Source organism: the organism of the source record quoted next, unplaced genomic scaffold (assembly GCF_019419815.1).
Source record: "Pyrus x bretschneideri cultivar Hongxiangsu unplaced genomic scaffold, Pyrus_bretschneideri_v1 Contig58, whole genome shotgun sequence".
Lineage (NCBI taxonomy): Eukaryota > Viridiplantae > Streptophyta > Magnoliopsida > Rosales > Rosaceae > Pyrus > Pyrus x bretschneideri.
The window spans coordinates 968,565-985,652 of NW_025999796.1; positions in this window are offsets into that span (position 1 = coordinate 968,565).

Below are 17,088 nucleotides of genomic sequence, written 5' to 3' on the forward strand. Positions count from 1 at the left end.
GGTGTTATTATTTTGTAGTGCATTTTCGTCAAAGGAGAAGAAGGTGGAAATTTGCATCTACAAATTGGTGTTTTCATTGAGAGTCTTGATTCACACGCTCGAAGAAGACTCCCGTATTTCAAAGTTTCTCATTTCTTATTCATTTGTAGATTTTTCGTACGTTCTTATTCTTAGAATTCTTTGATAAAACGTAAAAGAAAAGTACAATGACTAGAAATTTGAAAACCACAACGAACAAAACTTCCTCTGTTCAAGGATTTGGACCACGGCGATCCATGAGGCTCAACGCAATGATGAGTGGAGCGACACCACCCTCACAGGGCACCACCATGGCAGCCACCATGGTAGTAACCATGGAAGCGACCCTCGGCGAGCCCACTTCTCACGGTGAGCAGGCTACCTCGTAGCAGCAGGCCTAAGCCCATGCTACAAGGCAACCAGCCCAGATTCAACGGGCCCAAGCAGTTGCAGCAATTGGAGCAACTCAGACGTCGTGGGCCCAAGGCTAGCTTGAGCCCAATGTACTCCATGGCTAAGTTGTGTCGCTCTAGCCTACATGGACTCAAGAACAAGGCAAGCTGATCAGAGCAGCAACCCCGCTCAAGCCCAAGCCTAACACCCACGTGCTCCGCATGTGAAGCAACCCACTCCCATGGCCTTTCTAGCAGCCCAAACCAGTCTAAGATCGGTTCAACTATCCCGGCTTCAGATTTTTGGACTGACGATTGAACCGAGGGTATTTTCACCCCATTTCTCTGCAGATTTGACATTTCCCAACTCAAATCTTGCGCCTGGAATTCATTACACTTCCACTACTTAAGGAGAGGTATGTTGTCCAAGCTCTTCCAACCTAAATGGCGAACCAAACTTGTCTTGAAAAGTCATAGAGTTGACAAACGCCCTCGTACAGCAGACGACCTTGTGAATTAGCTCTTGTAGCGCACCGAGATGCAACGTGCCCCAGATGAGGTGTCCCGAAGTAGGACAAAGGTAAATGACGAACCTTTCTAGTAGTGTCCCAACAAGAAACCACTCGACTAGTCACGAACCGAGTGTTCTGGCAATGTACAATCCCCATATACTATCATCTTAGCGTGTAGAGGAGCGTGCACTCTAATAATCAACATGAGCAACCTTCTAGGCGAATTGTTCATTCGTGGCTAGGCCCTTAAGGAGTATCCTTCATCACACATCGAAGTAGGCAACACGACGAACAGAGAAAAGTAGTCACTCAATCCAGCTCAAGTTCAACCGAGAGCCTGCGGGAAATTTGCTCGCCTGCCAGGAACGTACCACATGCACCGTAGCCGCAGAATAGACGAGCCAAACTTATAGAAGAGCAGCCTAGACTAGTAGGTCAAGACCGGGAGTAGTCGAGAGCTCCGCTACCCAAACAAAGGCAAATTCAGGCGCTATGACGGGTGTTGAGTAAAAAAAAAAAAAAAAAAGGGGAGTCTGATGCATTAAAAATAATTGTCATGCAGCAAATTCAGGCGCTATGACGGGTGTTGAGTAAAAAAAAAAAAAAAAAAGGGGAGTCTGATGCATTAAAAATAATTGTCATGCAGGCTGGCTTACGAAGAAGCCAAGTCCAAATATCAAAAACTATATTTGCTCATAGGTGCTGCACACTAGCTGTACTTGATCAAAAGTTAAAAGCAACAACCATGCTTGAATAATGGTACAGCTATTTACTGAGAAATATACCCCTGTCTCCCATCTTGGATGGATTTGATTTGGCATGTTAAAAAGAGAATCCACAGAACCACGTCCGGGAAAGGACTGATTACTAGTTTTTTGCATGAATTTGGATGCATGTGTTGAAAAAAAATAAAATAAAGATGAATAAAGCTGCATTTCAAAACCAAAGGGATAAAAAAAATCCCACCGTTACATCAGGCAAGTTTCCAAAGCAAAGAGTCACCACCAAAAGACACCTGCAACAAATCAAGAATACAAAAAAATGAAGTTGCGGAATATTCATTCAAATCCAAACAAAACGAAAAAGTATAAGGCCTTACTGACGGTTCTGTTTTTCTCTTAAAAAATAACGAACAGTAAAGAATGGTACGGGAGAAGCATGTGGGAAAGAATTGATCAAAAGAAATTCAAAAAGGGTTTGGTAGGATGCTATTTATCTAAAACCACCAGAATGGGGGAATTTGAATTCTCTTCTCTGTTAGTCACCTAGCATGAGATAAACTCCTAAAAAAAAAATAATAATAAAATAATAATAAAATAAAAAAATAATAATAAAATAATAAAATAATAAAAATAAAAGAAGTTTGCATCAAACAAACTTCTCAAAAGAAAAGTATTGCCCACGTGAAGTCTTGCTTAGGCTTGGAAATCCAAGTCGACAGAGAGAAGAAGCAGGAACCAAAAAAATAAAAAATAAATAAAAAAAAGAAAAGAAAAGAAGGCAAGTATTTCTTCCTACAAAATGGGGAAAGTAACGTGGAGCGAGATTTCCTATTCTTCTCTGCAAGACGTGGAAAGTTACACAGTTAGTGGGAGAGGTTAAAGAGAAAATGGCGAAAGATATGGCCTCTATCTTCCCCACGTAAAAGCTCCAGAGACTTCCTATGATGCCTATAAATAGGCATCAGCCACAGTAGGAAGGCAAGAAGATACAAAAAGAAGAGGAACGCCGCAGAAATTAAGAGAGAAATTGAGAGACAAACAGAACGCTGCAGAAATTGAGAGACGACGGCGAAGAACGGACGGCAAAGAAGAACAAAACAAGAAAGCAAGGGGAAAAGCAAGAAAGCATTTAAGGGTACAAATCCATCCTTCAAAATTTCGCTGTTTGGGTTCTCTCGGTTTTGCAGGAAATAAAGAAGCAACTTGCTTCCAGCGTCCTCTCAAGTTGCTGCCCAACAAACCGCAACAAAACCACCACATCCCTCTACCGCCGCGGCGATATACAAGGGAGATTTCGGCATCACGCGTTGATTGGATTCAACCCAATTTCAAAAGGAAGAACCAGTTGGATGGGTGCCCAAAGAAGTTTGGAAGTCTGATTTGGATGGAGGAACAACGTCTACCCATCGTGCCCAGTGATGGTTCCGAAATTCATCAACAACGTAAGGACGGTTTCCGAAATGAGTTAATAGCAGCCACGGATGTACGAGAGCGCCACTAAGAATCTCTGCCCAACTTGCCGTTGTGACGCTGCCATCTGCATCTTTCCTCTCCGCCCAGAGAGAGCGCCGTCAAACACCACCACTTCAACAACACCGACAGCCACAACAGCCACAACAGCCACGCCGTCCTCCGATCCGCAAGCCCAGCGACGTAGCATGCTCCATTTTCGCATCGACGGTATAAAAGAAGGTGGTCATGAACAAAGTCCTCCGCCATGAGAACAACAACCGCAGTGGCTGTCGAAGTTGAAATGGTTGTTGCTGCTCCGTTTCAGGAGCTCATTTCGAAGAATTTGGCGGTTGCTGCTGCTCTGTTTTAGGACACTACTACAAAAGGACCTTATAGTGTCAGTTGTTGCGTCGGTTTAATATAATATAGTGGCGAAAAAGAGATTCGCGACAGCCACTGAAGATGACGTCGGATTTACTGTCGCTTATAAGCGTCATATAATGTCTATGTCGCTTTTAAACCGACGTAAACATTTAATGTCGCTTATAATCGACACATATTTTAATATTTTTAAGTATTGAGGTCGTTTTAAATAAAATAATGTCACTTTTAAATGACATAAATTATGGGTGTGGCGACACTAATTCTTGTTTTTAAATATTTTAAAGCCTACGTCGGTTCTGAGCGACATATATTTTAGTTTTTTTTAATATTTTGAAACCCAGTGTCGGTTGTAAGCGACAGATTGATGATCTTTATATACTCTCCCCCGTGTTTTCTTCTTCTTCTCTTGCACTTTTCTTATTCGTTCTTCCAATTTATAAAGCCTCCCCGTGTTCTCTCTCTTCCACCTTTCTTATTTGGTCTTCCAACTTCATTTGTTCCTTCTTCACAACAGTAAGTTTTTCTTGCTTATAATATTTTTATTTTCTCCTCTTATGTTTAATTTTTAGTTACAATTTATTTTTGTAGGGAATTTATTTGAGCTGGTTGAGTACATAAAGAATTGTTGACGTTGGAATTCTTCAACAAATCAGGTTTGTATCACTAACTTCTTTAATTTTTAAATTGTATAATACACAAGTTTATTTATTTAAAAATTTTAATTTAAGTACTTAGATAAATTTCTAGTATTTTTGTTAAATTAATAAAAATTTAGTTGAATTAATTAATTTTGTCACTTGAATTGTTATGAGAAAATGGAATGAATAATATTTATAAGCATTTATGTTAAATTAAGAATATTAAATATAACATAAACTTATAATATTGAGTAATATAAGAATATATTATGTTAAAATTTTTTTTTTTTGCACTCTAATTGTTATTTTAATTTGTTGTTATTTTGATAATTTTTTGTTGTTATTTACTAGAATGGATTAGATGAACATAATTTGAATTGTTATGAGAAAATGGAATGAATAATGTGACATCACACATCGCCCAGGGGAGTGATCCTTAAATGTATATTCCCATCCCTACCTAGCACGAGGCCTTTTAGGAGCTCACTGGCTTCGGATTCCGTAGGAACTCCGAAGTTAAGCGAGAAGAGGGCTAGAGCAATCCTATGATGGGTGACCCACTGGGAAGTTGCTCGTGAGTTCCCAAAAACAAAACCGTGAGGGAATGGTAAGCCCAAAGCAGACAATATCGTGCTATGGTAAAGTCGGGCCCGGGAAGTGGTTCCGCCCGAGTCGGGATGTGACAATTGCGCATGTCAATTGTCACACAATTATTTAATTTCTCTAGCTAGAGGATAAAGTAATGTGCCGGGACTATTACTCGGTATAATGCCACATCCCGGCCCGGGGCGGATCACTTCACGGGCCCGACTCCACTACCGTAGCACGATATTGTCTGCTTTGGGCTTACCATTCCCTCACGGTTTTGTTTTTGGGAACTCACGAGCAACTTCCCAGTGGGTCACCCATCATGGGATTGCTCTAGCCCTCTTCTCGCTTAACTTCGGAGTTCCTACGGAACCCGAAGCCAGTGAGCTCCCAAAAGGCCTCGTGCTAGGTAGGGATGAGAATATACATTTAAAGATCACTCCCCTGGGCGATGTGGGATGTTACAAATAATATTTATACACATTTTTGTTAAATTAACAATATTAAATATAACATAAACTTATAATATTTAGTAATATAAGAATATATTATGTTAAATTAATTTTTTTTGCACTCTAATTGTTATTTTAATTTGTTGTTATTTTGATAACTTTTGGTTGTTATTTACTAGTATGGATTAGATGAGCATAATTTGAATCGTTATGAGAAAATGGAATGAATAATATTTATAAGCATTTATGTTAAATTAACAATATTAAATATAACCTAAACTTATAATATTTAGGAATATAAGAATATATTATGTTAAATTAATTTTTTTTGCACTCTAATTGTTATTTTAATATGTTGTTATTTTAATAACTTTTGGTTGCTATTTACTAGTATGGATTAAATGAGCATAATTTGAATTGTTATGAGAAAATGGAATGAATAATATTTATAAGCATTTATGTTAAATTAACAATATTACATATAACCTAAACTTATAATATTTAGGAATATAAGAATATATTATGTTAAATTAATTTTTTTTGCACTCTAATTGTTATTTGAATTTGTTGTTATTTTGATAACTTTGATAACTTTTGGTTGTTATTTATTAGAATGGATTAGATGAGCATAATTTTGATAACTTTTTGTTGTTATTTTAATTTTTTTTTTACTATAATAGGTGTTGAAAATTAAAAGATTGCAATCGTGATAGAGTTCGAGGGGTGAAAGATAGAAATTGAAAATTCTAATAGTTATGCCTACATGATAGGGATTGAAAGATTGTAGGTATCTTAGTGTCAACGTAATATTTTGCCTTCGTAAAGTGGTAAAACATGGACAAGAGTTGGTTGACAATACCCCGAAATTTTGAAGTGTATACAACTGGAATTAATTTGTTTTTGGATCAAGCAGTTGCAAATGGTGTTGGTCCTGATAAGTTTAGATGTCCTTGCAAAAGATGTTGTAATCGATATACTTTTGTTAGGAACACTATTGTTGAACATCTCATATTGTATGATATGAATAAAGATTATAAAAACGCTTGCTGGCGACATCATGGCGAGCAAAACATTGGAGAGCAAAATGTGGCAATTGGAGAAGAAGAAACAGGAGATGAGGTGATTGGCATGCATGATTTTCTTAATGATGTATTTGTCCAACCATTAACAGAAGAAGGTGTTGGGATGTCTATTGAACCGCCTATTGGGGAAGGGCATCCAGAAGAGGTGCAGACTTTTTTTAAGTTGCTTGAAGAGACAGATCAAGATTTGTGGCCAGGTTGTAAGGAGTTTAAGAAATTGGAAGTAGTTGTAAGACTGTATCAGATCAAGTGTTTAGCGGGAATGCCTGACGAGATCTTCACCACTTTACTGGAGTTAATTAAAAGAATGTTGCCTGAATGGGATTGTTTGCCTGAATCCTGTTATAAGGCAAAAAAACTTATAAATGACTTGGGTCTGTCGTATGTGAAAATTGATGCATGTCCCAATGATTGCATGATCTATTGGAAAGATACTTCGGATTTGACTGTGTGCTCGGTTTGTGGTAAATCAAGATATAAAATTACCAATGCAGAGGATAGCTCGAGGAAAAAGGTCATAGCTAAGGTTATGTGGTATTTTCCTTTAAAACCACGATTGCAACGATTTTTTATGTCAAAGCATATGGCTGAACATATGAGGTGACATGCAACTGAATGTCCTAAGGATAAGTTTATGAGACATCCTTCAGATTCTCCAGCATGGAAGCATTTGGATAATTTATATTCGAATTTTGCATCAGAAATTTGAAATGTCCGATTACGGTTGGCCAGTGATGGATTTAATCCTTTTGGGAAAATGGGGAATGATCATAGCACATACCCTGTGGTGCTTTCTGTTTATTTGCCACCTTGGATGTGCATGAAGCAATCAAATTTGTTGTTGTCTCTGTTAATACCAGGACCGCGCAGTCCTGGTAAAAAGATTGATGTATACATGCGTCCATTGATTGACGAATTGAATGAGTTGTGGGAGATGGGCACTCCCACTTATGATGCGTATTCCAACCAAAGTTTTACGATGAAGGCTGCCGTGTTATGAACTATAAGTGATTTTCCGGCTTATGGAATGTTGTCAGGATGGAGTACACATGGCTATAAAGCTTGTCCACATTGCATGCATGATAAAGAATCTATTTACTTGCCAACGAGTCGTAAGATTTGTTATATGGGGCATCAACATTTTCTTGAAGATAATCATAGGTTTCGAAGGCAAACCATAACTTTTAATGGTCGCCGAGAGCATCGTAGTGCACCAAGGCAGTGGACTGGTTTATAATGTCTCGAAGAACTTTCTACATTGAGATTTACTTTTGGAAAACCCAACAAAGATGCTTCAGTTGGGCAACGCAAAAGAAGAACTTCGAGCAGTACAAGTAGTAACAGTCAATGGAAGAAGAAATCTATTTTTTATGAACTACCTTATTGGAGGCATCTGTTGATTAGACACAATCTTGATGTTATGCATATCGAGAAGAATATATGTGACAGTGTGGTGGGAACATTGCTAGATATAGAAAAGTCTAAAGATGGATTGGCTGCACGTGCAGACCTTGAATTCTTGAACATAAGACATAGTCAACACCCACGTAGAGAAGGAAATAGAACATTTCGACCTCCAACATTGTTCACATTGAAAAGAGAAGAAAAAACTGCGTTTTGTAAAGTGTTGTCTATTATTTGGGTCCTCGATGGATATTCATTAAATCTGTCGCGATGTGTGCACGTGAATGAACGAAAAATACATGGGTTGAAAAGTCACGATTGCCATGTTTTAATGCAGCAGTTACTCCCGCTTGCAATACGCCCGATTTTGCCTAAAGCTGTTACTATGGTTTTATTAGAGTTGAGTGCAATTTTCAGACAGTTGTGTAGTAAGAAGGAGTCTGAGGAAGGATTTAAGCAACTGAATTCAAGAATTGCCTTAACATTATGTCAACTTGAAAAAATATTCCCTCCTGCATTTTTTGATATAATGGTGCACCTCCCAGTTCACTTGGCAGATGAAGCAGCTCTTGCAGGGCCTGTTCAATATAGATGGATGTATCCAATTAAACGGTAATGAATAAATTTTTATAAATTTTTTACAATTGTAGTCATAACTTTAATTAATAATTATAATAATTTGTATTTCGTTTTATAATTGTAGGTATTTGCAAACACTGAAGCGTTATGTTTGTAATAAGGGTCGTCCTGAAGGTTCTATTGCTGAAGCATATTTGGTGGATAAGTGCTTGTCTTTTTGTTCCATTTATCTTAGAGACGTTGAGTCTCGTCGTACCCGTAGAGGCCGAAATGAAGACGGTATTGGACGTGGAGTATCTGGTGGGTTATCAAATTTTGACTCGAAATGATGTTATATGGGTTCAAGAGAAAATGTGGAGCTCGATCTAAATGTTATTGATCAGTGCCATAGATACATTCTAAATAATTGTGATGAAGTTAGCCCATTTAGAAGGTAAGAACGTTTAATCATACATCTTAATGTTTTATTGGTTTTCTTAACTTTGAAAAAATAATTATCTAAATTGGACATAATTGTGCAGGCAACATGAGAAATTCTTGAAAACTAAACATCGTCGAGAAAGGTTAACTATGCGACAAATTAAGGAGCTAAGCAAGAAAGAATTTCCAGAATGGTTCAAGCAACATGTGAGTTGATATAACAGTCATATTATTTATTTATTGTTTTGCATTTTAATTATAACATGTTTATAGTTATTCTGTCAATTTTTATCTTCATACTTATTACAGATAAATTCAAGATATGATGCTAATGACACATTGATATCTCAAGACTTGCATTGGCTAGCTAATTATCCTAGTAGGGTTGTGAGTAGATACAAAAGTCACATTGTTCATGGATTTAGATTTCGTATAAAATCTGTGGATGATAAGCATAAGAATCAAAATTGTGGTGTCTTTGTACTTGCAAATGTTCCTGGAGCAATTTGGCAAGTGAATTGTTATGGCAGAGTTATAGATATGTTCGAGGTTAAATATTGTGGTCCTATTGAAGCAGGAGATAGGGGTTGAGCTGTGATGTTATTTAAGTGCGAATAGGTTAATAGTGAAAGTCCACGAGGAATGAAGACCGATCAATATGGATTTACTATGATGAATTTCAATCAATTGGGATTTAAAGAGGATCCTTTCATACTAGCATCACAAGCATTACATGCATTTTACGTGGAGGACACAATTGAAAAAGATTGGCACGTAGTTGTTCGAACTCAGCCAAGAAATTTATTTGACGTATTAGAGGATACTGATGCTATTGATGATTATGCCATGTTGAAATTGGATGATCGAATTCTTGATAATGAAAATTTTCATACAAGGGTTGGCGTGGAAGAGACTCCCTTTCTTGAATCATTAGCGTTGCCTACCGGGTTCGTTAATCATGACAATGCTGACGATGAGCTAACAGATGATGACAGGGAATAAATATATTAATTATTTTTTGTATTAATTAGACTCTCTTTCATTTTGTATTTTATCATATCGTATCATAAAATTATATTTCTGTTTTTTTTTTTTTGCTTGTTTCCTGTCGCTTTTAACCGACATCATATGTCACCTGTGTCAGACTTGGCGTCAGTTTTAACCGATGCAACCTTAGCCTATTTCGACGCAATGTTAACCTTACGTCGGTTTTATGCGACACAATGTTAGCCTATTTCGACGCAAGGTAAAAACCTGTTGTGAATCATATGTATTAATGCGAAACAAGGACGATTATTTTTTTTATTATTTGTAGTTTTATACCCCTAATAATAATAATTATATATTAATTTAACAGTTTTATACCCCTAAAAACTATAATAATTATATATATAATTATTATACGAATTATACGAAACTAATTTCAATGATCCAACCGTCAAACATGTTTGTATATAATTCGAGATCGTACATGCAAAAAGTCGCAAAAAACAAACATTCTGAGATCAAGTAACGGGACACAAAATTTCGACGGTTATCAACAAAAAATGACGATTTAACGGTTATTTTAAGTCTGATTTTGATGATTTTTTATAACTACACTCCTTGACCCTATATGAATACAATGAATAATTTGATCTTCAATTTAAAATATTTATACTAGATCTTATGTTATACTTAATGAAAGTATGAATAAACTCTTAAGTGTTAGTGAATCTATCATTTTGATGAGATACGCATTCTACGAAACTAATTTCAACGATTCAATCGTCAAACATGTTTGTCTATAATTCGAGATCATATACGCAAAAAATCGCAAAAAACAAACATTCTGGGATGAAGTAACTTGACAAAAAATTTCGACAGTTATCAACGAAAAATGACGATTTAACGGTTATTTTAAGTCCGATTTTGATGTTTTTGTATAGCTACACTCCTTGACCCTATATGAATACAATGAATGAATTCGATCTTCAATTTAAAATATTTATACTAGTGGATATCTTATGTTATACTTAATGAAAGTATGAATAAACTCTTAAGTGTTAGTGAATCTATTGTTTTGATGGGATACGCATTCTACGAAACTAATTTCAATGATCCAACCGTCAAACATGTTTGTATACAATTCGAGATCATATACACCAAAAATTGCAAAAAACAAATATTCTGAGATAAAGTAACGGGACAAAAATTTTCGACGGTTATCAACGAAAAATGACGATTTAATGGTTATTTTAAGTCCAATTTTGATTATTTTTTACAGCTACACTCCTTGAACCTATATGAATACAATGAATGAATTCGATCTTCAATTTAAAATATTTACACTAGATTTTATGTCACGATGATCAATGAAAATTGAAGATTTTGTAAAAGGAATAAAATGCAAGCTTTGAGTTCCATTGGCAAGGTTTAATGTGACAACCCATTCCAAATTTTACGTTTTTATTTTATTTTAAAAGCGTGAATTTACAAAAATGTCATAGAGGCAAAGATTTTGACTTATGTTGACCATCGTCTAGAGAGACGTATGACTTATTCTTTTAACATATTCTCGTAGTACTTGTGGATGTGAACGCATAGGCAAAAGCTGTTTGCGAGTCCAGATTATAACGGTATAGTTACGGATGTTTGAAATTGGTTATTCAAGGTTTAGTGTTTATTTAAATTAAATCCCTACTTTGTGAGGGAAGCCCAATCAGAAATGGAGGAAGGAAAAGAGATAAAAAAAAAAAAAAAAAAAAAGGAAAAGGGAAGTGGCTTCCTGTCCACCTGCACCCACCGCGAGTCCATTTTTCAAGGGTGATTCCGGCCAACTCTGGTGGAGTTTTTCGATGCCACCACCACCATCTTGAAGCTCTCATTCCCCTCTACAAAACCCACCCAAGAACCACCTTGATTAACCATGAGATGTGGAGGTTTGAGGCCATGAAAGTTGACGAAAATCAATGGTGCTCCGGCCACCCTTTTCGATTTTCCGGAAAATCGGCAAAGCAATGGCCGATGCCACCACTTGGGCTTTGTAGCCCATCATCCCAGAAGCAAAACCCAACCAACCTTGACCCCATTGGACCACCGTAGACGACGAATCGACATCGGGAAGTTTTAGGCATCCGCCGGCTTTGTGGGCAAAATTGACCATCTTCTGTCCACTTTTGGACTTCGTGGCAGGTATGAAAGTTGCTCCACTCACTGAGATCTTCATTTCTGTGAAGTTTGAGAATTTTTGGAAATAGTTGGATTTTCCGGCAAGTCGGGGCGGCCGACTGCCACCCGCGGCGGCGCGTGCGGCGATGCTTGGCCAGTGAGCCGCCAATGCTATTTTTAGGCTTTGTCGAATGTTTTGAATTCAGTTTTGTCATTTGAATGACGTAGGTTGATTGTTGGAACCGAAATTTGTTATGATACATTACTTGATAAAAATGTGAATCGATGATTCAACCGTTGGATCGTCACCAAAATTGGATACATTATAATACATAATATTTAAAGATCATAGGAATTGATAGGAGCATATTCATGCGACTTAAATGGCTTGTTCTCGTACATTTACGTTATGTTTCTTTAGTTATTTAGTCCTTTATGCTTCTTTTGTGTGTTTTCAGGATCATAAGACGTGTTAGACGAAAGAATGCATTGTGGAGTGTTTTGGGGCCTTTTGGAGCACTATTGGGCTAAGGATGGATAGCTTATGCTTGAAGCCCAAGTGTTGGATGAAATTGAAGGCCTTGTATGCACTTGAGGACACAAAACAATGGCCCTAACCCAATTACATTCAACTTGCCGTGGGCTTAACACAAACACCATTCCTTGCCATGCAAGGGGGAGCAATTTGGGTCCATTTCATGCACTTAAACCCTAGCCCAATTACACACCATTGCAGCCAAATCCATTCTTTGACATGCACATTCACCACCAATTCAACCACATGCACTTATTCCTCCATCATTGCACAACATTGCAGCCACATGCACCAAAAACATACCCATGCCGTGCCTTCCACATCAATTCCAGCTTGTCTTCATCATTGCAGCCACTTTGCCCTTTTATTTATGCATTAAACCTATTTCCTTTCCCTAAATTGCAGCCACAATCCACACCTTTTCCAACCTAGCTGCACCCTACATACATTAATTAGTCATTCTTTTCATATTGTACTCACATGCATTCACATGCATTTCAAGCACCAAAACACACTCCTTTGCCGTGCATTCCCAATTCCTTTCCAACATCTCACATGCATTTCTGATAGGAGCATATTTATACGACTTAGTTAGCTTGTTTTCTTGCATTTAATTAGCTAAACTATGTTAATTATAGTGTTTAAAGTTATTTTCGTGCAATTTCAGGTTTTAGTGTCAAAGTATGCAAAAAGAAGCAATTTGGAGCATTCTAGAGCATTTTTGGGCCAAGATTGGATAGTGCAAGCATGGAGGCATGAGGATGGACGAATTTGAAGGCTTGAATTCAGTTAGGGAGCTGCAAGGGGGCCTAAAAACCTTATTTCTAGAAGGCTTTATCTATTCACACATGGTGCCTAATTTCTGTATTGGAAGAACAAGCCATCCTACCTTGTCTCCTAGCCGTCCTACCTTGTCTCCTAGCCGTCCTAGCTTCCTACCTTGTCTCCTAGCCGTCCTAGCTTGTCTCCTAGCCGTCCTACCTTGTTTCCTAGCCGTCCTAGCGTCCTAGCTTGTCTCCTAGCCGTCCTAGCTTGTCACAAGCCGTCCTAGCTTGTCTCCTAGCCGTCCTACCTTGTCTCCTAGCCGTCCTAGCTTGTCACAAGCTCATATCTGATTACCCTAGGGTTTTAAGTGCTTATATATACTCATATTAACCCCTAGATGAGATCATCACCTCTCATACACATTCATTCACACCAGAAATTCATTCCCTCTCTCTAACACAGCCATACTTCACCATTCTTCATATTTTCTGCCCAAAAACACTCCTTGCCTTCCCCTACATCCATCCCTACCCTAAACACATCATTCTACATCATCCATAACCCCCAAAACTCACCAAAACCCCTTGTGCCGCAACAACTAGAGGAGAAGAGGCTTAAAAGTTCATACAATTCAAGATTGAGTTGTTGGAATTTTTAGGTGTACTTCGATTCTTGTTTTCAATGTTTACTTTATTATTACTCTCTAAGTTTGTTGTAATCATGAGTGGCTAAACCCCCTTGGTTAAGGGGGAATTCGAACCATGTACATGCTTGCAATATGATTTGATTACATTCAGTTGTTATTTCATAAGTTGTGGATTCGATTCGTTCATCTATTTGATAGATAACTTATTTGTGTATGTTGATTGAGAGTGCACGCTTAGTTTTCATGCATGAATATGATGCTAGATTATGAGGGAGTTTCACCTAATAGTTACAATCTTATAATCACAAGTAATGAAGGTCGCTTGAAAACGATCGCGTTGAATGAATTCTTAGCATAAGTTTCATGCAATTCAGAGTAACGAATGCTTCGTCAATGCTTATGTTTTTCATAGAACTTAATGATTCTTGCTTGTATCTCTATTATGCAATTCATGTAGGGAACTTGTAGGGAATGTTTTGGGTTGTCGTATGCAATCATCCAACTTAATAACTTGTGGAAAAACTGAGGGTTAATTAGTGCAATTCACGGTTAATTTGGGGCGTTGAGTATTTATAATTTATTGGAAGAACAACTGAAAATCGTTTTGTTTGCAAGTGTGACATGTGTGGAGAAGAACCTCCTAACTAGCCTTTTATCCATCCTTTTTATCCAAAAACATTCTACAATCTGTTTAGTTTAAAGTTTCTGTTTTATGTTAAATTTTCGTCCAAAACAAATCCCCCTTTAATTTGAAGTCTTAGATTAGTTAGAAAGTGTTTTGATTTGTGTTTCTAAGTATTTTGATTCAAGTTTTCATCCAATTTCGTCCAAATTAGTGTAGGTGCTCAAAACTGCCCAGAAAGTGGTTTTTAGGCAGTTTTGAGTCTTCTAGTTGCTGTTTTGGGTTTTAGGTTTGTTTAAGTGTTTTAACTTTTAGTTTTGCATTCTTTGAGTCGAGTTTAGTGTTTTAAACTTTGTTTTTGAGTTTTTAAGTCAGTTTCCAAGTGTTTAGCAATCCCTCCTAATCCCCGGTCTAGAACGATCCCTACTTACATCTTTACTATAATTTGACAAAAAGAGGGTTTAATTTGTGTGCTTATCTATTTCGCATCAATTTCCACCTTCCTACTTCATCATTTCACCACATTCTCCCTCTTTAACTCACATGCATTCATCACCAACCAACCTAGTTGTCACTCACATGCATTCATCATAATTCACAACACAAAACAGCCACACAAACACACTCCTTTGCCGTGAGTTTCCCTTGCCATTTTCAGCCATCACACTTCATCATTGCAGCCACCATCCACCCTAGTTGTCAATCACATACTTTCCCATTATATAATTCATCCACATGCATTTGTAATCATTCAATCACAAGCTTTAACCAACAAACAAATCAGCCACAACACACAAACACACCCATGCCGTGCCACCCTTGCATTTCCAGCATTCCCATTTGCCTTTTCAGATTTCCACCAACCAATCTAGTTGTCATTACACATGCATTCCCTTCTTTAATCATTCCTAGCTGCCATTCACATGTTCTCCCATCCCTTCTCTCCCTATAAAACCATGCATTGCATTGCATTCAATTGATTCCATTCACCACAACACAACACACAACACAAACACTCCTTTGCCGTGAGCTCCCCATTTATTTTCTGCATCATTCTCTCCTCCACTCCATTTCCATCACTCCCCATCCCCTTAAAACACTACCCAATCCATTCAACACACCAACAACATCCCTTAGACCTTATGCTACAATGAAGAGGAGGAGAAGAGTGCCTAAACGTTCATACAATTCAAGTTTGAGTTGTTGGAATTTTTAGGTGTTGCTTTTCCTCGATTCCAATGTTTAATTTCAATTCTCTTTGTCTTGTACGTATGAGGAACTAAACCCCCTTGGCTAGGGGGGGGATTCGAAATACATGTTTATGCTTGCAATATGATTTGATTACTTCTAATTGCGTTTCATAAGTTGTGAATTCAATTTGTTTAACTATTTGATTGATAACCTATTTATGTATGTTTATTGAGAGTGCACGCTTAATTTTCATGCATGAATATGACGCTAGAATATAAGTGAGTTTCACGTAATAGTTATGAACTTATATTCACTAGTAGTGGAGGTTGGTTATAAACACTCGCGTTAAACAAATTCTTGGCATAAGTTTCATGCAATCATAGTAACGAATGCCTCGTCAACACTTATAGTTTTCATGATGCTTAATGATTCTTGCTTGTATCTCTATTATGCAATTCATGTAGGGAACTTGTGAGGAATGCTTTGGGTTGTCGTATGCAATCATCCAATTCATTAACTTAAGGAAAACTTGACGGTTAATTTAAGCGGACCTAATTAACCCGGGGTGTTGAGAATTCATGGTTCATTGAAAAGCAATTAGAAATCGTTTTGTATGCAAGTATAACATGTGTGGAGATGAATCCCTTAGCTAACTTCCCATCCATTCATTTCCGTCAAATTCGTATTTACAATTTGTTTTCTTTGCAATCTATTCATTTTAGTTTAATCTTGTCCAAACCTAAATCCCCCCCCCATATTTTGTTTAAGTCTTAGTCTTAATCTTTCTTATTTTTAGTTTTGCATTCTTCACATCAAATAGTGTTTTAAACTTGTTTTTACATTTTTGAAGTCAAATCCAAGTGATTAATAATCCCTCCTAATCCCCGGTCCAGAACGATCCCTACTTACACACTTCACTACAATTGACAAAAAGAGGGTTTAATTTGTGTGCGTATAATTCCCGCATCAGGAATTTATGGATTGGGAATCCGATTTACGGATCTTCCTGAATTGGATTTGTAAGTTAGTAAAATAAATGTTCACGACCCCTTGTTTTAGGCAATTGGCGAAGATCTGACCGTTGGATCGTAATAAAATTTTAATATGTTATTCTAGAAACATATTGTGGATCGTTGGGAGTTGCGGATTGGAAATCTGATATGCGGATCTTCCAGGTCAAGTTATATAGGATTGTAAACCCTACCGTTGATCTTTGATCGACTGTTGACTTGTGGTCAATGGGTATCAAACTATTTTAGAATGTCGTTGAGGTTGTGTTTTATGTAAATTACGTATTCTTCAGATAAGATTTCTGAGATGTGATTTGATAATTGGTCACAGGGACCAATCATTCAAGACGCCTTGATGTGTGCGCTAGAGAATCATAGCGTGGACTCCAGGTGAGTGGATCTTTTCCTTTTTATCGTACATATTGTTGAGAGTTTTATCGACACTTTTAAATTGATTAGGTATATTACCTTCATATAATTATTGTGAATGCTTGAAGTACCTATATGAATTACGAATGGCTTGATC